This window comes from Ambystoma mexicanum, chromosome 2q, assembly GCF_040938575.1.
Source record: "Ambystoma mexicanum isolate Mex_15411 chromosome 2q, UKY_AmexF1_1, whole genome shotgun sequence".
NCBI classification, from domain to species: domain Eukaryota; kingdom Metazoa; phylum Chordata; class Amphibia; order Caudata; family Ambystomatidae; genus Ambystoma; species Ambystoma mexicanum.
The window spans coordinates 1,219,134,870-1,219,159,455 of record NC_090924.1 but is presented as its reverse complement, the minus strand read 5'-3'; positions in this window follow the sequence as shown (position 1 = coordinate 1,219,159,455).

Below are 24,586 nucleotides of genomic sequence, written 5' to 3'. Positions count from 1 at the left end.
CTGAACCAAGTGCTGGATGCCCTCCTCAAGCACACAAGGGACTAGATACCCCTACCATGCACTCCCCAGGAGATATTTGATACTAAAGTTGCCTTCCATGCACTGGTAGGCTTGCCAAATTGTGTAGGTGCTCTCGACTGCACCCACGTGGAGTTGGTGGTCCCGCATGCCATGGAAGTGGTGTACCACAACTGCAAGCAATACCACTCCATCAATGTGCAGATGGTATGCAACGCCAGCAAGATCATCACACATTGTTGTGCCCGATATCCAGGATCGACTCATGCCTCTTTGGTCCTACGGAACTCCACGCTACCACGCTTCATGGAGTGACATGCCGGACGACGTGCCTGGCTGCTTGGTAAGTAGCAGGACTGGCACATGGCATTGAAAAGGGGGGAGAGATGCACACACCACCATGCTGCCAATGTTGATGTAAATGCACGATGTGCACATCACCAAACATTGTGCCCGAAACCATCACAAACCGTACAAGACACACAAATCCCATACGAATGAAGTAAGGTCGACACCTATCATGACATGACTAACTGGAAACCACCCCACATCCCTACAACACGTGCACCACCCATCAGCGAACTTCACCCTCCGTAACGCCATCCTGCACCATGCAGTGCATATGCACCATGTTGCTGTCTCCAGCATATCACCACACAGGACAATCATCCCTGGGAGTGCATCAAACTGAACCTACTAGGGAATCCGCTGTCCGGCACAGGGCCGGCACACTCACAGGAGTGCTGCATGTCACCATGGGGATGATCAATGCTGATTGCCCAATATTGCACAGACTACTGCCAACGCTCCCCCTAAGTAAATCTCACAGGACACAACACTAATTTGACACTAACACAGCTCTATGCATACACGATGCATGTGCAACAAGACGGCAGTGCACACCATGTATCATCTTGAAGATGCAATCCACACCATTAGACCATGGCACAGGACACATGGAGGGACAGAGAATGGCATTAATGCATCCAAGGACATGTGCCTGTGGGCAACGAAAACCTGCTGGCATGTGTGACTAGTACAGCTGTCCCTCATGATTCCCCTGATATTTACCTTAATTCTCCTCTCCTATAGGTGATAGTGGCTATCCCTTGAAGCCGTGGCTCCTCACCCCTGTCCAAAACCCACAGAACAGGTACAAGGAGGACTACAATAGTTCCCATACCCGTACCCGTGTGGTCATCAAGCAGACATTTGGCCTGTTGAAGGCACGATTTCGCTGCCTCAGCCGGTCGGGTGGGGCACTCCTCTACAGGCATGAGAAGGTGGCCAAGATATCATGGCATGTGTAATGCTGCACAATATATGCATCTGCCGGAACGTGCCCCTGCCCCCTGACATTGAACTGCTACCAGCTGATGAAGATGAAGCGGAAGATGAAGATGTGGCAGGACATCATCACAGTGCCGATGCACAGGAGGGACGTGCTGTGCGCCAGTCCGTGATTGCACAATATTTCTGACACACATGTCAGCAGAGGGTGACATGATGGTTGGACAGAGGGCACTGAGTGTGTGGGTACATGTACACTATGCACTGTAAATGATTAAATGACACATGCGCATTGATGAATGTCCACTCAGGTCTTCTTTTTCAAACAACCGGTGTATTGAATGTAACAATATAAACGTAAGTGATAAAACCCTCCACCACCCTCACCCCACAACTCCCCCACACACCCTCACTCCCTACCCCCTCCCCCTACAACTCCCTCACACAAGTCCCATTGAGTTCCCAAAGCCTACATGAGGCTGCCATAACATTCACTCGGCACTCCCCGAGCCAGGGGGTGGTATGTCCCGTCGGTGCTGTGCACAGACCGACCTGTGGAGCGGGCTCGTTTGGGTGGAACTGCAGGACGACGGTGTGGCCTCCTGCTGAGGTTGTGGGGCGGGATGACCTGCCTCCAAGGCATCCGCGATGCGCCCTAGCACCTGCCTGAGGGCCGAGACCTCCTTGCAGATGCAGCTGTTGTTGTCCTCAATGGACCGGCCCAGTGCAGCTAACTCTGTACGCCACTCCTCTCTGGCCTGACGGTTGTCCTGTACAAACTCACGAACGAGTGCAGTGTGCAGGTCAGTCAGCTGAGGCCCTGCGGGTGCACCTGTGGATGTGCTGGGAAACTGGCTGTCATGCCCAGCTGCTCATCCTCCCCAACACTGAAAACTGGACTGAGATGTCCCTGGGTGTGGTCATGACCGGACTGCTCTGGGGTGGTGGCATTCCCGGTATCGATCGAGATCGATGATACTTGGGGGGATGCAATTTGGGTTGGGGTATGGACCACATCCATAATATCGTCCTCCATGGTGCCCCAGATGACCTCCTGGCTGTCATCCACTGTCAGAGGTGCCGTGGCTGCCACCTCCCCAGCCACACTAAACTCCTCCAAATGGGGTATCTCACAGGTGTCTCCAGTCAGGACAGTGGATGGGGGTGGTGGTTGTGCTGTGATGTTTTAATAGGCATCATGCATACATTGGGACAATTGCTCATCCATACAATTGTGGGTAATAGGCATTTGTGTTGGGAAGGGCACGTCATTTCATACATGGGTGGTTAATGCAGGCATATGTCGGCGTCACTCATGTTGGCCAGGAACAGTGCAGTCTGACATGCATAGTAATTTGGTCATGCACGCTGTGTGCCTCGTGGAATTTCCTACTTTGTGTGCTATGTGTCATGTACGATATTGCCTTGCAGCAGGCATCAGCATGTGTCTCTGATGCTTCAGCCTACTTTACAGGGAGTGTGTGTGTGTGTGTGGTCGACCATGGCGTGACTCTTTGTACTGACATTGGCTTTGACTTTCATCATATTTGGCATAGCAGTGTTTACTTTGAACACTCACCTCCATCGCCAGATGTAGTGGTGCCACACTCCATCTCGCCTATGCCTTCGATGGATTCCGTCCCAATCATGCTTGCGCATGTGTCCTCCCAGAGGGTGAGCTTTATGGGTGAACTAGGTCCCCTTCCAGTTTCCATGGCCTGGCTGCGATTGACGGATAATATGTTGCACACCATAAGGCGCATGTCGTCCCATCGCTTACGGCAGTCTTTCACTGTGTGGAGTGTGTTGCCCACTGCACTAACCTTCTGGGCAATAAGTGCCCAGATCTCTTTTTTATGTAGCACTGCCTCTCTCCTCATGTTGCTGGAGAAGACTGTGCCTGCATGCTCGTGCAAAGTGTCCACAAGCATCTGGAGCTCGTCCTGATTAAATCTTTCCTTTCTGAGGTGGGCAGATCCCTTCTTCAGGGCCTTCAGCATTGCTGTCTTGTAGGAGGGGGCAGTGTCCCAGGGGTCCTGTGTGCTGACGATGGCAACGGATTGTGTTTTTAAAGATGGCCACCGTGCTCCTTCCCGTTCCTGTGTGATGACGCTATTTCCAGTTCCGCTTATTAGCGGTGACCATAAATAGCAGTGTCCGCTAATTACAGTCACTGCTATTTACCGTCACTGCTAAAGACACATTGAACTATGTCGGTAGTGTTATCTGCGCTTAGCTTGATGCCGGTAAGGGCTTTTTGGGAGCCTTTTGCAGCATGGCGGTAGGTCCCTTACCTGCATGGCGCAAAGCTCATGCCCACAAAGTTGTAATAGTCCTCTATTAGCGGACTGGTGCCAGCATGGACATGCTATTTGCGCCATGCCGGTAAGGGACGTTACTTACCTCCAAACTCGGAATGAGGGCCAATGTCTCTTTTTGTTTTCACAGGGATGGTTGTGATCTCAGACTTGCCGCGCCGATGGCGAAGACCACGGTGAGTTATTGATGCGCAGAGTGCTGCGCTGTTTATTGGTGTTAATTGCTAACCTGTGTTGTCTTCCCTTCTTTGTACAGGTTGCGGTGATGTTCCGGAGTGATCAGCGATCGAAGCACTGCGTGCCCAGGTAAGTGCTTTGTTAATGCTGACCTTATTCCTTCTCCCTTGCAGGTTGCGGCAAACTCCGGTGATGGGCGAGGTAAGCGAAGCGCAGGATGGATTCAAGACTGGTTACTTCACAGGTAAGTGTTCTTGCTCACTAATGCTGTTCTTGTTCTTCCAGGTTATTAATGGAATCCAGATCTAGGGCTTCAGGATCGGGCCGCCGGAGAAGCAGATGAGCAGGAGTTGGGCATGGTGAGATTTACGCTGCAGGAGCGTGGTCTGCTGTTTGGGTGTGGTTTAAATAGCCCAGGTAAAGTAGTTCCAGGCTAAGTAGTTCCAGGACCAGCCACACCCAAAACACTCGACCGCATGGCTTGGTTCTAAAGAACTGAGCTGTGTAATAGGCCTCCATGTTGGATTAAGGTCCAAAACTGGTATTGCTTTATTCCTGATAATAAGCCTGGTGTCAAAGGCGCCAGGACTGACTCCATGTATGTTTCTGATGGAGTTTTAAGGCCCTTGGGGCCAGTGTGAAGGGCTTTAGCCCCACTGCTGCCAGGGGCTGTTATACCCGAGGTGGTCAGGGGCATGGATCAATGCAAGACTACAGGAGACTTGAAGTGCCTCAGAAGGTGAGACCTCAGTTCCTACAGTTAGCCCATGAGATTCCTTTAGCTGGTCACTTAAGTTATAAGAAGACCAAGGAAAGGATTTCTCTATATTTCTACTGGTTTAAGTTGGGGTCCGATGTAGATACATTCTGTAGGAGCTGTCACACTTGTCAGACATCTGGCAAGAGTGGAGCCAAGAATGTGGCACCTTTGGTGCCCCTACCAGTAGAGGGAGTTCCTTTTGAGAGGGTAGGAATCAACATTGTTGGTCCCTCCCACATCTTCAGGCAACCGATTTATATTGGTTGTGGTAGACAATGCTACCAGGTATCCTAAAGCCATATCTATGAGGACTGTTACTGCTCAGTCAGTTGCTAAGGCCCTACTTGGTATTTCCTAGGCTTTCCTGAGTAGGTTATCTCTGACAGGGGATAACATATTTTATTTTTGTATTGTTATAGCTGAAAAAATATCAACTTTACATCATTTAAAACATAAAACATGTTAAAAAAATTAAAAATATAAAAAGATCACAAAAGATCACAAAAAGAGAACACAACATAAGATTGCATACCTGTGGATATGAAAATATTGTGGAACTAATCATGAACCTGTAAATAGATAGAAAAAAGATACATTCATTTTGTACAGAACACACAATCTTTGTTGCCAAGTTTAAGACTCGGCGCCTGAGACCCCTGTGTTCTCTCGCAGCTTAAGCTCATGCAAAAGTGCTATAGCACATATTCTCACTTTGACAGAATAACCACAATGGATCATCTGCCACAGAGTGGTGGGGGTTTTAACTTCATATTGATCAACAATTGCTTTAAAGTGATGTTGGCGCTGCGGAAGGAGTGATTTACACTCAGTCAGTAAATGCTGTAGGTCTCCTCTTTCAATGTTATCTAGGCAAAAATGACATAGGTTCTCTGCTTCATTGATGGCCTTCCTGCACATTAAGACTTGTCTGGTCGGCCATAGATTAAGTCTTAATCGCAGAAAGTCCTGCATCTGGGTCGCAGTCACGATATTTTACACACATCTCGCAATTGTTGACCCAGTCCATTGCATACAATCTGGTTTTGACTTGCATGGGGTTTTGAAGCAATATGATTAGAGATACGTCTATGTTAGCCATAGCCTGCACCACATGGGCTCTCCATTTGCTTATAAAGGAATCAGATGATCTGAACACATAATCAGCTAAGATTCCCAATACAGAGTTAATTTCAATGGCCATGATGCACTTCCTGAACAATGCGATTACATGCCAAGCGTATCTGCTGGGCAAAGAGATTAGACCCAGTTCGTATCGTAACAAGGGGAGCGGTGTGCAATTTGGCAAGTTAAGTACTCCTCGCCAATATTTCCCTTCTAACAGGGACCAGAACTCCTTGGTCAAGATGGGTCTAGTTTCAGTGGCGTATAACAAAATAGGCGTGGCTTTCTGTTGATAATACGTCAGTGTCGGCATGGCTGAAAATTTGCCTTATCTTCTTTGAACAGTATTGGTTTGATACTTGGCTGTAATAACCTTATCAATCAAGAGTTGTTTATAGATTTTGGTTGTCCCTTGACTAGCTATTTGCACACCCAAATAGGTATAGTGGTGAACCCCTTGCAAGCTTTGCTCTCTGATTGTCCACGTTTTACCCTTAGATCCGTACTTGCCAACACGTTAAATATCATGATCTTAGATTTATCAAGGTTAATGGATAAATAATTGACTTGGGTGTATAGAGCAAGAGTATCCAGTGCATTTTGTAGTCCACTTGGTGTTTTCTATATTATGACCATGTCATCCGCATACATTAAGAATAGATTCTTTTCTGAGCCATTTTCGGAGAGTCAATTAGAATGTTAAGAAACGCCTTGGATATGTCAGAAATGAAAAAATTAAAGATGGCGGATGCAAGGGTACAGCCCTGTCTTACTCCACGATGGACGTTGATTGGCGCTGAGAGTTTTCCATCAGTGGATAATCTAACCTGCATCTTGTTGTTATCATGCAGATGTTTGATAAGGGAGATTATATACTGTGGACACCCTCGTTGTATTAGTTTGTGTATAAGCAGTTCTCTGGAAATTGAGACGAAAGCCGCTTTTAAATCTATAAAAGCCATGTAGAGTGCTTGTTTTCTGATATGGTGACTATGAATGATAGATGCCAAAGTTAGAAGATTGACAGACGTGGCCATCCCAGAAATGAAACCTGTTTGGAAGGGGTCTCTAATCTAATACCTTCAGCATAGGTCCAGTTGTTGAAGTCTCTTAGGATAAATTTAGCAAACAACTTGCCTTTGGAGCGTCTAGGAGAGAGATCTGCCTGTAGTTGCTAGCTACAGACCAATCCCCCTTTTTAAAAATTGGCACAATTATGGCAGACAGCCAGGAGGAAGGGATCTTGTTAACAGCCAGAATCTGATTAAAGATTTTTTAAAGAATTTTTGTCCACAGTTCATCATTTTGTTTGAAAACATAGTTGCTTAGCCCGTCGCGGCCAGGGGCATGCGAGTTATTAAGTTTTTTAATCTCTGTGAGAATATCCTCCTCATTAATAATGAGGCCATCATAGCTGGAAATCTCCACGGGAACACCAGATTCCCACCCTGTTGGCTTTTGATAGAGGGTAGAGAAGTGTGCTATCCAATCTGACTCACTAACGCCGTTGATCTGCACTGATTTTTGTGTTAGGTTGTTCGCTGCCTTGAGGTTTGAGCAGGGTTTTTGCCTAGAACACTTCTCAGCATGTTTTCGTCATTGGTTTGTAACAACTGTATTTGATGACTACGCATCCCATTGCTATACTGACATTGTAGAGCATGAAGTAGAGCGCAAAGCCACTACTGTTTATTTTCATAGTTGGAGGAGGCTACAAGCTTTTTGTTTTTGCGTAATAGCGCTTTCTTGAATTGAACCATGGGATCGAATTTGTACCGCAGTTGAAACTGCACTTGTGAGCGTGAGATTACCCTCTCGCGAAAGCAATGTAAATAGGTGGTATAATCAATATTTGTCTCTGTGGTATCATGATTGCAATTAGCCACCTGGTTATGAAAAGCCAACAAAGATTGGGGGTTCCAACCTAGACGCGTTCGAGTATTGTTGACGATCATTTTCTGAGGAAAGCTAAATTTATCAGTACCAGAGGAGCCCAGGTTAACCGACCATGCAAGTACTAACATGTTGTGGTGGCTGAAAGCTTGAGATATAACTCTAAAACTCGTAGCCACCTCAAACGTACTTGTTTCATCAAAGGCATAGTCAAAAATCAATGTACATCCTCCTCTCTGCCATGTGATTTGTGGAATTATATCTCCAGGTAATGCACCAATGATTTTAAGCAAAAATTTAAGTGACCCATGACAGTGATGTTGGTAATATCGGGGGATTCAGCGACTTCATTTAATAGGGATTCCAAATCACAAAAGAAATCATCATCCGATAATCCCAATGGATTACAATAAATATTCAAGATTGCCACTGTCCCTCCCGGAAGGGTGAGCTTAGTGAGTAGTAAATAAGGATTTGGAGCAGCCCATCAATCAAGTTGCCAGTTCCTATGGTTGTTAATTGCAACTAGCATGCCAGATGAAGGGCGCCCCTGGGCCAAGGCTTTAGCGGGAGGAAACACAATTGAGTGATCGTCCCAAACTGGTTTTTCTTTTAACCAAGTCTCTTGTAGTAGGATTATAACATACTTGGGTAAAAAGGCTAGACTTTCCCCAAAGAGATGTGAATTGCCACATGTATTCCAACTAATTGTTAGAATTTCATGTTTGTTTACTACAATTCTTGGTTATGATTTTCGATTGTGATTTGCCCTGTCAGAGAGGAAGTGCTGAAGTGATTTTTCATTATTTGGATGGCTCACTCTATAGATGTTATTATCTGATGTGACTCTGTCAGAGTTTATGGCATGGCTTGGAAAGATTAAGTTACCCTCAGTGTCCAATGTAAAGGGATTGATTGCTAACACAAACCCGAGGGCACAAATCTCCATCCTTGCCTGCCATAAAACATTTCTTATGTAATGGGATTACAACCATATTCTTGCAATCGAATTGTCATTACTCTGAACAAAGTCAATGTTTGCCGATGTTATGCTTTTCAGCGTGCTGATCTCATCAAAGATGGCTAGGATGCTCATTTTGTTCATTGTGTAGGCAAAGAAAGGTGCTGGGCGGCACTTACTAATTAGGCGATAAAAATTGGCACATTTCTTGTTGGCAGTATTGCTTTTAGCTTGTTTTGTGCTCGTTCTCGGCGTCTGAGAGACTCTTTGAGCAGAGCTAGCGTTTTGGGAGGCAGAGTTGGAGATGAAGGTCAGTTTGGACAGTTGTTTTTTTTCCAATGGAGGGACCTGAGTCATAGGATTCAATCGAGGTTGATTGAGGTTAAAATAATTTCGGACCGCTTTAGCAATTTGATTTTCAATGTGGAGGCCCACATGAAGCTGTCATGAACTGTGGACTTTGGGGCCCTATTTGCATGCATGAAGGAGTGACTTTGTGAGGAGGGGGCTTCAAAGTTTTGAATGCTCTCCCTTCTGCTTACTGTAGGCATGTTTGCCTGATAGTGCTCAGCTTGTGACAAGCGCAGGTCAGCCATAGGTCTGTGTGCTGCTCTTGCCACCTGTTCGTGGGACACAGCATACATTGGGTATGAGTATCAACTTCCTGATTGTATTGCACCGCAGAAGAGTGAAACACCTCATTTGTGGTGACTGCAATGGCTGCAGCGCTTAAAGAATCAACATTCATTGTGGGATTGCTTTATGCCAGGGGGCAAGGAGCCTGACTTATCGCAGATATTAAGTTAGCTGGAACACCTAAAGTCCCACCATTTGTTGTTGGTTTGGTTTTAGTCAGTGAATAGAGATCCTGAATTATCACAGGCATGGAAGACTGTTTACTTTTTGTGTTCAGATGTGTGCGTTGGAATTCAATGTATTTCTGAATAGAACATCGATTTGTTGCCGAATAACTGTCACCACAAAGCTGTTGCTACCTTCCTGACTTGGCAAAGGCACACACTTCTGGATTGAATTAGATGTTGTGCAGCCAGTTTGAAACCCCAAGGTACCTACTTCCACAACCTTAGCCACTTCGACAGTGCTAACCAACACAGCAGTCGGTGTCTCAACAGTGTTTATTTTTGTAGCGTCTGGCGTCTCAACAATGCTAGCTTTGGTGGATACCGGAGTGTTAATGGCAGTGGATTTCAGATCAGAGATTGACAAAATAAGTTAATTCAGCGGTTTATAACCCTCAATTGCAACAGCATTGGAAACAGACTGTGTTTCATTAGCAGACGGACTGGGCACTTTGAGACGAGCATTTGTTTTTAATATCGGGCCAGTGTTCACTTGTGGTACTAGGCGTTTCAGCAGTTGTTTGAGATTGGCTCTCAAACGCGAAGGGGGAAAGATCTGATTCTTCGTTTTCTTTGTTAGGTCTAGATTGCCACTTCTGCGAATCGTACCTGTTTTGGTTTGGAAAAGCCTATAAGGTATCTTTTTGCTATTGTCTATATGCCGTTCTGTGACAACCTGTAGCTTCTGAGTTTGATGCATAGTTGAGCCGTCAGATTCGTGACAGATCACAGAATTGTCAGCAGGCACAATTTGGGAGCAAGGACTAATTGCAGGTTGTGTTACAAGGTTAATGAAAGACTTATTTACATTCATATTCATAATATCAACGGAGACAGCCATGTTGGTGTTACAGCTAGCATCCCTCGATTTAGCACCCTGGAGTTGTCTACCTCATTTCCAGACCCAACTCCAATAGACATTTGTGCAAGATCACTGTAAGCTTTTGCATGACCTTTATTACATGTCATTGATGTGTTTTTACTAAAGTGGTTCACGTCTCGTATGGCATTATCATTCATCCAGCTCACAATTAAATCAATCTGTTTTGCTTGAGCTGATATCTTATGGTCTAGTGTTTCAAACAGTTTCACCATGGTGTTAATTGTCATATTCAGAGCCTGTGTGGTTATTTCATACACGTTTGAGGATGGGGTCCTCATAGAGAATTGACTCGGAGTAATTGGGTTGATTGGGCCCCTTGATATCTGACCCACCATAGAGGGTGGCACGAATGGTAGATGGTCTGTTTTGGGGATTGATATAAGCTGTTGTCAGGACCACTTATAGAAGAAGAAGAAGCAATTAGGGAGATGTGACCAATGCATACACTACAGTGATCAGGACATAAAGCAGGAATAGCAGCAGGTGAATTAGTTGAAACATTGACATCACAGTTGGGCTCTGACTCTTCAGGGCCACCACCAAGATTAGGCACTGGAGTGACGGTGGGGAGGCTGTTATCAGCTGCCTCATTGCTAACACACAGTTCCTCCAGGGGCACCACTTCTAAGTGACTTTGGGCCTCATTCCGAGATTGGTGGTAGTCATGGTGCCATTTGCGCCATGACTGCCACCAATAATGGGACCAAGTCCGGTGTGGTGCAATGGGGACTTACTGGTCTAGTCCGACCCTGGCGGGACCGGTAAGTCCCCATTGCACCAACCATTCTCCATTTCCATTTGAGCCCCCATAGGGCTCAATGGGAATGGGGAAGGTGCTATTTACGGGACTGCTAATGGGAGGCCCGTAATTAGCGGCCTGGTCCCCTAACGGGACCTATAAGGGACGTGTGGTCCGACCACATGTCCTTAGCGGTTCCCGTTAGGGGATCTCGGAATCGGGCGGTAGGGGATTACCAGCACAGGTCTCCTTACCGGTGCCCGGTATCCCCTATCGCCCGACTCGTAATGAGGCCCTTTGTCTTGGCAGTCCTGGCAATGCTTCGATTTCCAATAATTGTGTGTCAGTAATTGAGATGCATTTAGACACTGTTGCAGGGGAATCGTACACAACACGGCAGAAACTTTTGGGCCAAAAGAGGCCAGACACATAGGTTTGCAAAAGTCTCTTATGTCCCCAGCACAAAGTTTTTTTTACCACCAACAGACACAGAGTCCACCATCTTGCGTTTCGGGGCACTCGTCGACAGGCGACATAGTGGTGTGGACTTTAGAGTGAGAGACGTACTGGATGTTCTCAAAGTCGGGGGCATGTTTGTTTTTAATGTATAGGTCTTAAACACCATTAATTGTTCGAATGTCCCCTTGACACAGAGAGCGAGTTACAATGAAAGTTAGCCCAGATGGGAAATTGATTGTACTTGTCCATGAGGTGAGGTTATACTCGACTGCTCAAAGGGTTTTTCCCCGCAGACACAGCCGAATAGAACACAGAACAGTCAAGCAGGAATTCCACAATTGATCCCCTATATGCGTAACCGTTTGTTTTACTAGAATGAGTGTATTTACCCGACTGCTCAAAGGGTCTTGCCCCGCAGTCACAGTCAGGCAGTTGAGTGAGTAATTTAGCAGGAGTTCTACAATTGCTCCCTCGCATGCGCAGCTGGTTGAATTACTATGGTATGAGGATTCTCTCGACTACTCAAAGGGTCTTGCCCCACAGTCGCAGTCGAGCAGTACTCAAAGTTCACAAAGTAAATAGATTGGGGTTTCACAATTATTACTCCACAGTTGCAGTGATGTACAGTGCAGCGCGATGAACAAAAGGCAGTGATGGTGTCTCACAAGATGCAAACTTTAATCTTTGTAGCCAAAGCGGCCCTCACCTTTGTTGGTAGGTTTCAGAGTGGGGAGCTCTTTGGTAGAATGGAGAGCCACAGCCTCCTCTCAGCTCTCACCCTGAGACACTGGACACCAGACACACACTGCTTCACACACCGCGCCGCGCTCTGCGCCTGCGCAGTGTGTATATAGTTGGAAGCTGTAAAGATGGAAGAAGGACAAAATCCTTGTGAGTGCCTCTGCGAAAATGTTCCAAAGTCTGGAAGAATTGAGCAGCGTCCTGTGTCACCAGCACCAAACACACACTGCTTCACACACCACACCGCGCTCTGAGCCTGCGCGGTGTGTATATAGTTGGAAGCTGTAAAGATGGAAGAAGGACAAAATCCTTGTGAGTGCCTCGGCGAAAATGTTCCAAAGTCCAGAAGAATTGAGCAGCATCCTGTGCCACCAGTACCAGACACACCCTGCTTCACACACCACGCATAATTCTATGTCCCACTACATGCAGGCCATGTGGAAAAACTGTGGAGTGACCTACAAGTTCTCAACTGCCTACCATCTCCAGACAAATGGCTTGGTGGAAAGGTTTAATAGAACTATGAAGAGCCTGATAAGTGCTTTAGAAGAGCCCCTTAGAAGAAAGTGGGACCTTCTACTGCCATGCCTTCTCTTTGCTTATAGAGAAGCCCCTCAAGAAGGGGTTGGATTCAGTCCCTTTGAGCTTCTCTATGGTCATCCGGTTAGAGGTCCATTGGCCCTAATCAAAGAAGGGTTGGAGAGTGCTCCTTCCTATAAGCCAGTGAGAGTCAATGACTATGTGTTAGGTCTCCAAAGGAGAATAACACAAATGATGGCAGAAGCTTCAGAAAACTTGAAAGCAGGTCAGGCTCTGGTAATGAGGCCCAGTATCTCAAATGCAGCTCGATGTTAAAAGTGTAGAACCTTCACTGTGGTCAGAATTAGAGTGTGAGGACAGTGCTTATAATGCTGCTAGATTCAGAATATACTCTGGGCAAACTAAACCTAGATGCAAAGCGTGTACTGTCAGCCAGATACACCTGGATTCAAAAGCCGCACTGTGAGCAAAATACACCTGGATCCACAGCATATACTGTCCCTGCCTCCTGGTATTAGAGAATATCAATCCTTCACTAAATGTAGACAGAATATGACGAACTGGCTGAAAGAAAATGACAGGTAAATAGCCATGTTCTTGCCATATTACAGCTGACCCTACCATTGACCAGCTAGTTCCAGTTATGGTGCCTATAAGGCAGAGGGCCTTTCAGGACAAATGGATTGGACCCTTCAAGGTTGTGGGAAAACTTGGAGAGGTTAATTATTTGGTGGACTTAAGCAATCCTAAGGAGGCCCCCAGGGTCTTTCATACCAACCGACTAAAGGCCTATGTCTCTAGTCCAGACCTGGGAGATTTGCTTCTAGCCTCTGATCAGGGGGAGGAGGAGGAGAGTGAGGCTCTACCTGACCACCTCAGGGGACAACATTTAGAGGAAAGATAGAAGGAATGAAAGGAATGAATCTCTCTTCTGATCTGACATTCAGCTCTATGGGGGCTCAAATAGGAATGGGGACTTACCGGGTCCGGCTCCCGCAAATGGGAATTACTGGGACTGCAAAGGTCAGAATGGCCCGGTAATTCCCATTTTTCGGGACCCGGACCTTGACCCAAGTTTGGGGGTAGCCATGCTGGTAAAAACGGCATGGCTACCTCCAAAAAGATAATGAGGCCCACTATATTCACTTTGGGTGATATTTCCCATCACATTGCTTTTCTGACTTTTGACAAACTCAAACTTGAGCATAGTGATTCTCAGGATGAATTTTTAAACTTTGTTCTCAAACATGGTATTCTCTTCTTTTGTTTGTTAATTTTTCAAAAAGCAGTATTTCTGAGATAGGCACACTTTTTGTAATGATAGCCAGTCCAACTTGTATACATCTTACATAATTCTTAATGACAAATCCTTTACTGGACACTGTGGATATTCTGCCCTTTTGCATAATTGTAAGGATGCCTTCTCTAATTAGAATGCCTGGACCTCTTAGGCATTTGAAAAAGTAATGATGATTCTTCTGGACAAGTGACTTTATCATAAGCATTTATTTTCTTGCTACGTAGATTGTTTTGTAGCCTGTCAAATTTCAGTCTGTAAAATTCTCAATCTCTGCAACGTTTTGGCATTGGAAATTTGAGGAAGGTAATTTATTTATTTAACCACCCAGAAATTCCACTTGGAGAGGGAGGAGAGACAGACTCTGGTTGCTCCTTGAGCCAGTCAGGCAGTCCTCTCAGTGGTTGAGGCCTCATACCTTTGTTTCTGTCCTAAAAGGGTGTGGCAACTCAAATTTAGGGATTCCTTTCAAGGTTGTCTTATTGTTCATACCCTGAGGAGAGGGCTGTAGGTTGTCCAGAAACAGAGAAAGGGCAACATTTTGTAGAGGCGGATGGATGGACTTTGGGTGCTCCTTGAGCCATTCAGGTATTCTTCTCACTGGGTGTGGTTTTGTCTCCCTGAAACGCTGGACTCCAGAGGTGTTTTCCAAGAGCCCTGGGACCTAAGGACGCAGCACATAAAACAAAACCCGAAGGGGCTTGGCAGCTAGACTGTTCTGGCTTTTCTGTTTTTAATTATCATGCTCTGCTTTGCAAAGATATTTCTATTTATAAGACTTAGCTTTTTAGCTGGATTACATTGATTATTTTTCTCCATCATTTCCTTATCTCTTTCTAACTCTTTATCTCTCTCAATTTATGTGTGGAGATTATATTGTCTTATCATTGAAATTTAGGAATTGTGTTTGTTTAATGTTTGTTTTAATGCATCTTAATGGGGCACGTGGGTTTACAAAGGCTCTAAGGAAACATATGTTTCCTATGTAGCACAGCACCGTATAGCTATGTTTTATTTCCCAATAAGAGATTCATGTCTGTTTAGGTTGGGGAGAGAATGTGTGCAATGGTCAAACATAAGGCTAAGGACGGCCAGGATGGGGACTTTAACAAAGAACAAAGGCACACTAAAGGGAAAGATAATTCTCTAAATTAAGAGTAATGACTGGTAAAAGAGTAGAGAGAATATTGGTGGCAGAACGAGCTCTAGAAGCAGCAAAACTAGACACCATGGAACCAACCAATATATATTTATGATGTCCTTTAACTGACAACAAAATACTAAACCTTCAGGCTAATAGTAATTCATGTTAACATCAGGAATTGATCTCCTACAGATATATTTTTCGAAAATAAAGACCTAAACACTGGTGATATCTGAACCATTAATGCTAAACCCTCAATCTTGTGCCAATGTTTTACTTTTGCACTCATTGTTAATAGAGTGGGGAATTTGCTCCATAAAAGGTTGTGTAGCTTCTGATAATTCGAGACAGCACACTGTGAAAACATAAAAATTGATATGAGGCTGGGAAGCCCAAAAGAAACACACCAACACAGGTTACAAAGGACATACAAGTGCTTTATTAAAAAGCTACAACAGTTACCAAAGTCAATTGACAAACGGATAGCTATTCGGCTCTCAGAGTAACGTAACGAACTTCAACGAGGGTTCCATGCATTAGTAGAGAGACCCTACATTTGGAATACCTGGGCTTTTATATCCTTTATCAAGCCCTTGGCCAACCCCCTCGCGGGTTAACCATTCTTGGGATCAGGCCTAGGGTTCCTTGCCAGGTCAATCCTATAATGTATGCATTTTGATCAGTTCCGCTGATACAGTTGTCCATTTACACATAGGTCAGTAATAGGACAAGGTCTCAGTTCACGACCCCGACAAGTGGCCTGCAGGCATATTAATTATTCGTGTGTGCGGAGGTCACAACGGCCAGAATCTCACTCAGAATGTCATTCAGCCTCCATTTTGATGTTCAGGATGACTTCCATATTACAAGAGAACCTAAAATGGCGGCTGAATCCAAGATGGCGACCTACATTACTTTTCGTTAAGGTCAAGACCTTGCCGCGGAGTCTATTTACATGATATTTTAGACAACTTGGCGTAGGCCAATACACATTCAATTACTGCGATAGGAGGCATAATATTATTTCAATTCCAACAACACATATAAAAGTTATCAAGGCACCACCATTATAGATTATTTTTGCATTTCCACAAATAAGGGGCATATTATTGAAAGGTTTAAGGTGGTTAAAGATTTTATAGCGATCACCACTGCATCTTTTTGTGCATCAAGTGGCAACCTGGCTTGCCAACCCCAAACGAGATAAGACACCTAGAGTGTGCAGGAACTGATATTAGTAGCAAAAATGGAATTAACTGGGGAAACGTCAATAAAACAGCTTTTCATTGGGATATCATAGGCCCTAAACCTCGCCCATTTCATGACAATATTTAATGAAGAGTCAGATCCACAAGCCATATTAGACTCAGTTAATTACATTTTGACAAAGATTATGGAAATATTTCCAAAAAGAAAATGTGCTATGCAAAAATCAACAGCCAAGAGGATGGTTTTAATGATGGTTTTAATGATGAGTGAAGAACAGCAAAAAATACAGCCCCATCAGAATAGAGATAATTAAGGCAAGATCAATACATAAAAATGCCCTTGAAAAATGCGAGATTGAATTGGACCAAGTAGCATTGGAAGAGTTGTTTGTGGCATCTACTAACAGCAACCCTAAATAATTTTGGGACTTCATGGCAAAAGGATCAGTGCATAAACAAAAATTAAGGAGTACCAAAAACAACTCAATGGAGAGAAAGTGGATTGAGGACTTATTGTCTCTCTATAAAGGCAGAGATTAGCAGTGGCTAATGTCCAACAGCCTTCGATGCTGTAATTTTTGGTAAAAGAGGTGACAGAAGCAATCCTCAGTCAGGTTCATAACCGCCTCACCAGGCCTGATGTAATACCGGCAGATCTTTTTCAGGACTTGATTGAGATTGGGGACCCTTTCCTCACCATTTCATTTAACACTGTTTTGAAGCCAGGTAGAATTCCAGCATCCTGGACATTGGCAAACATCTTTCCTGTCTTCAAAAAGAGTAATAGAGATAGTCCGCCGACCTACAGGCCAATATCACTTCTGGATACTAGCTTCAAGATATTTGGGAGGACAATAAAATGTATTGGCTGACATACAACTGGGTTTTCAGCCAGGACTACGGATGGGAATCTGTATTTACTGGCCGCATATTCCATCTACATCAAAAAGGAACCAATATACTTGTGATTTATGCACCTGAGAACAGCTTTTTGTAAGTGAACAGGGTACAACTTTGGAACGTGCTCAGGTCCCTAGAATATCCTGTAGATCTTACCAGTGTATGGATGGTGATACATTTGAACAATTATGCTTGCATCAGAAGTGGTGCTCAGGGCCACTGCATCCAATATTTTCCCATAGTTTCTAGAGTCCACCATGGTTGTGTGCTAGCCCCATTATTATTTACATTATATATAAATGGACAATATGATGCCTTGTTCGATTCAAACTTCGATTTCATTAGCTACAGATGTCCTGACTTAGGCAGCTGGCATGGTTTGATTGCCTGTACACCAAGGGCCTTTACAGGAATTGATCAATGTCTATACTCAATTTGTGAATAGTTTGGACCTTAAGGTTTACACCAAAAAATGGCAGTTATTGCATGCCAAAGGGGGAGGAAATCATTCAAAATGCCAAAGGTGCTAAGTAATGGGCGTATCCTATCAAGAACCTCAGCATTTGATTACTTGATGGTCCACTTTAGTTAAATTCTAATGACAGATGGCCAAATTAGGAAACAGTGCCTAAGAATGAAACGACTGCTGGGGGGTTCTCGTTTAATGGCCATGTGTAAATGTCTCTCACTGTGATACTTATAATGTATTGTACACAAACAAAAACAGCTATAAAACATGGTGCATCACTAAGGGGCTATTATAACACTACCAAATATTTCTTCAAATAACGGAAATTACTTTGCAGAGAAACATTTGCATCTCCCGAAATCAGCCTCAAAAATGCTGCACATGCTGAGCAAGGACTGAGCTTTCTGGAGGATGATTTGTGCCTAGAAGCAGTTTAGCACTGGTTAAGGACCTGATCAATCCACAGTGCTACATTAACGCAATTCATCATTAAAGAAATAATAAACAGAAAGGTTATCCCCAACATTCCATGGTTTCAACAAATCAATTATGACCTCATATGAATTCATTCCCAAGCACTTTTGTTGTCTCAAGAGTTTGATGAATAAAACACTGATCAACTACAAGGCACTTTTAACTTTTTACACCAAAGGTTCATGTGAGACTCGAGAGCTTTCTACTAATTTTAATCACAGGTGTGTTGTTTACTCTACTCAGATAGCCTGCAGTATTATCTCACCTGGCGTCATAGGGTCTATGATAGATGCCTCATCACTGGAGCATGTTTTAAGTGTTTACCACTAAATGTGATCACTGCAAAATGGCAAGGCAAGTCTTGGGATACCAGTTGTTCTTTATGCAATGAACACTGTAGAAGATCTGTTACATTTTGTTATGTTTTGTCCTGCCTATTTGCACATTAGAAAGAGAACCAGTTTATTGATTGTAAGCCAGATGAATTTTGCACAATGCTACTCAGCATTATGCCATCTTCTACCAACCGTGTATTGCATGGGCTTTTTTGCGATATGTTAAACAGGACACCACGATTACAAAGAATCACAATGTCTCAGTATAATTATGAATTTCTCTTTTTATTATAATGGCATTGTAATTCATTTTCTTTTTTCCATGTTAACACGTGTAGAATCAATTGTATGATGTGTACATGTTTTATGGAAGATTTCTATAACCCAATAAAGAAATTGATGATGATGGTGACAATTCCTAAATAAAAATCTTTATTCGATACTCTGGATATCCTGACCTTTTGCATATTTTTAAGGATGCCTCCTCTAATGAGAATGTCTGGATCACTTTGGCATTGAAGAAGCTTTGAAAAACTAATGATCATTCTTCTGGACTTTATCACAAGAAAATGGTTGATTGTTGCATAGATTCTTTTTGTAGATTTTCAGTCCGTAAAATCCTTGGTCTCTGAAAAAATTTGCATTGTAAATTTTAGGAAGGTAATTTATCTAAGTGACTTTCTACTTTCAAATTATTGATGAATTATGAACAATTTTCATTAGGATTATTTCTAGTATTGACCCATTTCAAAGGAAATTGGCATTTTCAAAGCTGCAGCTGTAAGGGATAACATTTCACGTATTCAAGAAAAAATGTGTATTGTCTTAATTTCTTTTGCAATTAATGTATTACCTCTAATTGGAAGTCTTACTTACTTAGCTAACTAATTATTATTGGTGGGCTTGGAGCAACTTTAGCAACTTTAGCAGAAGAGGTTCAACACTATATTACAAAATGATGAGACAACATTAAATACATATACATTTTTGGGAACGTTTAACAGTTTGCTTTTAAAATAAACCTTACTCATTTCATCATTTCATAAATGAATGTTGTCAATTATGTTTGATTATTTTGCTATAAAATACTATAATAATACTGATACCAAGAGACAAAGGGCCTCATTCCAAGGTGGGCGGTAAGGGGTTAACGGCGCTGGTAAGGGTGCTGGCGCCATTAACCCCTTACCGCCCTACTACGAGTCTGCTTGCGGGACCCGCAAAGGGCGCCTGGTAAAACCAGGCACCCTTAGCGGGTCCCTCTAGCAGACCAGGGAGCTAACAACGGGCCCTATGCGGGCTCAAATGGGAATGGGGATGGGTTCCCTGAATGGGGAAATACCGGGCCCTCCAAGATTGGAATGGCCCGGTATTTCCCCATTCAGGGAACCCGGACCCAGTATGCGGTATGGGGGTAGCCATGCCGCAAATAGCGCAATGGCTACCTCCTTACTCGTAATGACCCCAAAGTCTTTCTCAAAGACGTACACAGGATTTGCATCGCTGATAAGCCCTTGGATGAGGACTCATGAGAGAAGTCAGGTTAAACATTCAGGACAAAAATTCACAGGCATCTCACCCGAGTTGTAGTTTGGGTCTTTCAAACTCACACAAGCCATCACAACAAAAAGGACTTGTTTACGACAACATCATTGAAAATATGACTACAGAGGCAACATAGTCCTAAAACACTCCCTCAGCGGAGTTATACCTGGTGTATACCATGACATTCTATCTAGAGTTAACACTCATTGATATGATATTATAAGTCATTTATAACTCGCCTGTACACAAGTATTTCTAGGCATGAAACCAGCACACAATCTGACTGCCATGTGAGATATGAACATGATCCAGGAAAGCCAAAGCAGCAAGTCGGTGAAGACCTTCTTTGTTCAACTGAGGCGCCTAACAACTATCCTCCTCCTCATCCCCAAAGTCAACCAGAGAATGATAGCTGGGGTACTAATCAACTTATGTCTTGACTATGGCAGTGTCTTTTACGGCAGGCTGTGACTTCCATAACCAGATCCTACAAATGTATTAAGTGCTATTGGGTATCATGACTTCAGCATGAAGAAGAATCAAATTCAGATACAAAGCCTCCAATGATTCCCCATTGATAGTCAAGTACTTCCCTTATTTACCAACAAAAGAAAATACATAGAACCCTCCCGACAAAGCTTGCACAGTCTGAAGCATTACACTTGCTGTCCAACCCCCTTCCAAACACAGTCATATAGAAGATATAAGGTACTCTGTGATTGGGCTTTAACTATGGAAGATCTTTTCATCCAAATTGAGGGCTACTGTGAGGAATATGAAGGGGTCCTCACCTCTTTCCCCAAAATATCCTCTCCTCAGGTGGCCTGGGTAAGCCTGTCACTTTCGGATCCTGACCCTGGGGGTCGATATGCGAGGGAGGATCAGCTGGGAGGAGGAGACTTGGGGAGTGGGATGAGGCACAACTTGGGTGAGACGCGGTATCCCCATTCACATTCCATCAAGAATCAAATGTACCCCACACTTTTCCCTTCTCTATTATGTTAGAAAATCATCTCCCAAGGTATACCAATAAGGTACTGAGATGAGGAAGAGACCACCTAGGAACTCATATTCATTTTGTATTAACTCAGACATACACAAACAGCACTCTGTACTGGGACGAGGAAGAGGGATACAGAGTACCAAGAAAAATGTGAAATCAATGTGAATGGTCTGCACCTGAAGCCAGTCGGGCAGTATTAATGGCCCGCTCGGTCGAGGCTAATGGGAGAAATTAGGAGATCGAGATCGCCTGTGGAGTGCTTGTAGACGGAGAAGCCAGAGGTGATGCAGGTAGACACATGTCCAAATCATCGAGGTGCTACAGAGCCACTACAGCAGAAGGAGATTGTGACTGGCATTGTCAGAAGGTTTCCGGTGGCAGGGTCCGTCTCCCAACCTCCTGCAGTCAAGAGGACTCCCTCTATGGTAGCTCAAGACATCGGAGACTGAGGAAGAGGTGCTTGCGGAACCCGGGAAACACAGCAGCCACAAAGAACTGACCAAAGCGCAGAAGGGCACACGAGGACAGTGTACCCGGTGAATCAACTGAGGCTGAATGACTCCGGGACACTGTAGTGCGAGCCACATGGTGTAGGAAGGTCAGAGCACTCGCGAGTGAACGAGCGGAATTGGGGGCAATGTGATAGCCAGTCCAAAATTGTAAAACACAGATGCTTAATGAATACAATAATGTAAAGGTTGATAAACGGAGCACTTCTAAAATTGGGAAGGCTGTGTGTGGGCCAGAAAAGTAGAAAACTGAATGCAACGTGCAAATTCCTAGCAGGGGAGTGAACTGGGAATTTGCAGTTATGTTGTTTGAGATGAAAGAACTGCAATTTTGATGAACTGCAATTTCTGAATACCAAACCAAAGGAAAATAATAATGAGTGAATGCCATATGAGTGGAAAGCAGAGAAAAGCATTCCCTGATACAAAGGAACTGTGAATCGTGGAAACTAAGGAAAGTATGCATTGTTAATGGCTATAAAGAACTGTGAATTGTACATGCTGAGGAGAAGCAAGCATTGGCAAGAGCCGTAAGTAAAAGAGGAACTGTATAAGTTGAAAGTTGAACTGTGGCAACACTAGGAAAAAGTGTGATAATCCAGCAAGTGAATGGTAACAAAACAAGTGTTGAAAAGGACTGCAAGCAAATACGTCCAATACCACTGTTGAGCTGATCCAGTGGTTGTGAAATTGTGGAAAAGCTGACTATCAGGTGTGTCTGACAACTAGACGTAGACCGACTACACCACACTAAAAAGAAGCCATTTGAGTCATCTCTAAGTTTATGGTTGAATATACAGGGAAGCTGGTACATTGTGAACTTAAAGAGTTGAACTTTATGATATGATATTGATGAAAGAGCCAAAAAGCCGGACAGCTGGGAAGATGGGAAGAATCAGAGAAATTGTTTTGTGAAATCAGTGATAGACTTGAAAGCTTTGGGAAGGGAACCCTTTGTACTTAAAAGTGAACTATTTGGAATCCTTGGGAAGGGTGAACAGGCTTTGAACTTTTGATGGACACTTTTTCAATTTGATGCTGACATCCCTACACAGTTTGAACAAAAATAATGTGAGGGCAAGTATAGGTTTTGGACACAGACATTTCCTTTGGACTTTCTGACACAGACTATCTGTTTTTGGGGAAATGTTTCTTTGACTTTTGCCCTTTTTGGAAAATAGGCTGCCGATATGCAGTCATCTTGTTAAAGACTTCCACCTGGGACTAGCCAGTAAATACGAGCAGGCTCGGTGTTGTATCCACTACGGTGCGAGTGATGGCTTCTGCACGCCTCCACGCACGAGCATCCCTGCACTCCATACCTATGACATTATTGTGACAGTTTAACTGCCATATCATGCCTTGCCTTCTCCGTTACGAGAGGGTCTTTCTTTTCCTACTGATACTTAATAAACTAACTATATATATACAATAATTTACGTGAATAATAATTACAACACTCTGATTTGTTCATCGGGCATTCGGCCCATGCCCGAACGAGCTGAACACCAAGGAGGGCTGTTTTATTTTATAGTACTGTGTGGGCCAAAATTAAATGATGCATGGTGCACATTACACCGAAATGTAGTTAGTGCAATGAGCGTGGTTCGCAGTAGTTCCAGCACTGAGGCCGTGTGGTGCAAACACTTTTTAAACTGGATTCACATAAAGGCATGTGACCCAGCATATGACTTTGTGCAAGCACTGCCACCTCTGAGAGTTTGTTACGTCAGGTGCATGACGTCCTCGCCAGCAGAGACGTACACAAGTGCTCAGTTGGCAGCACGAGCAGAAATTGCAGAGCTGCCTGCCAATATTACAGTGATGGAAGCAAACAAAGTTAAACTGGTACGTCTGGTATTTGTTGATTATACTTATTGTTCCTCCTGAATGGGGCGGGATTGGGGGAGGTGGGCCACACTACATGTGCTTCCATGAAGGTGAGTTTTGAAGGAGTGTTTATTTATTTATTTATTACATTTGTTAAACACCCAAACACTCGGGTATCACACCGTTGTTGCAGACATCTTATAATACAGTTCAAGAATATTCCAGTTACATCAAAATAAAACACTTGGTACACAAAGTTGCATAGAATGATACATGGTCGTCTACACTATTTACAGTTTCTGGTAATAGTCTACCCTCGAGAGGCATCTATCTTGGCCTAATGGGGACAGTTATATTAGTTTGTGTGTGGTTAGACTAGTATTGGTTGAATAGCCAGGTTTTTAATCGTTTTTTTGAAACAATGGATAGATTCTTCATTTTTTGGTTTAGTGGAAGCTCGTTCAGAGTTTTGGGGTAATGACTTGTAAGCTGCTGCCTCCTGCTCTGGAGCTTTTGAAGCGGGGTACAGCAAGGAGAGACTTTTTATAGGATCTGAGCGTTCTATTAGAATCTTTTTTTGCTTATTGAATTGTTTAAGTAGATGGGAGCGTTATTGGTAAGGCATTTGTGTGCAACACACATTGATTTAAAGATGATTCTGGCCTTAATCGGTAGCCAATGATTCTCCCTCCTAATGTTGGAGATATGGCCAGACTTTTTGATACCTAAGGCTGCTCGCAGCGCCTTGTTTTGAATTAGTTGTAGTTTTGCTATATTGTAGTTGGAGGTCCCTAATAGGAGTATGTTACAGTAGTCCAACTTAGAGAGTAGTAAGGCTTTAGCTAGAGTGATGCAATTTCTGGGTGTGAGGTATTGGCGACTCAAGGCAATAAATTTGGAGGTGTAGGATGCAGACGATGATAGGGCGCTTACATGTCTGGTCATTGTTAGATTAGCATCTAAATAAACTCCTAGGGTTTTGACCTGTTTCGATACTGGAATCATAGAACCATCGATGTTGATCGATGAATAGTCTGAGTGGAGAGCACTGATTTTGGTTTGGAAGCCCACAATGAGAATCTCTGTTTTCTCGTTGTTAAGGTAGAGGCTG